A 208-nucleotide genomic window follows, 5' to 3' on the forward strand; every position below is an offset into this window, starting at 1 on the left:
ATCTGACCTTCCAATAATGTGAGAGAAAGAGAGAGAGAGAGAGAGAGAGAGAGAGAGAGAGAGAGAGAGGATAGCGGAATCTCCAAGCAGGCCAGTATTTATTTTATTTTATTTTATTTTTGAGTCAGAGTCTCACCCTGTTGCCCAGGCTGGAGGGCAATGATATCAACTTGGCTCACTGCAACCTCTGTATCCCAAGTTCAAGCGA

The sequence above is a fragment of the Mandrillus leucophaeus genome, unplaced genomic scaffold, assembly GCF_000951045.1.
Source record: "Mandrillus leucophaeus isolate KB7577 unplaced genomic scaffold, Mleu.le_1.0 Scaffold106, whole genome shotgun sequence".
Classification (NCBI taxonomy): domain Eukaryota; kingdom Metazoa; phylum Chordata; class Mammalia; order Primates; family Cercopithecidae; genus Mandrillus; species Mandrillus leucophaeus.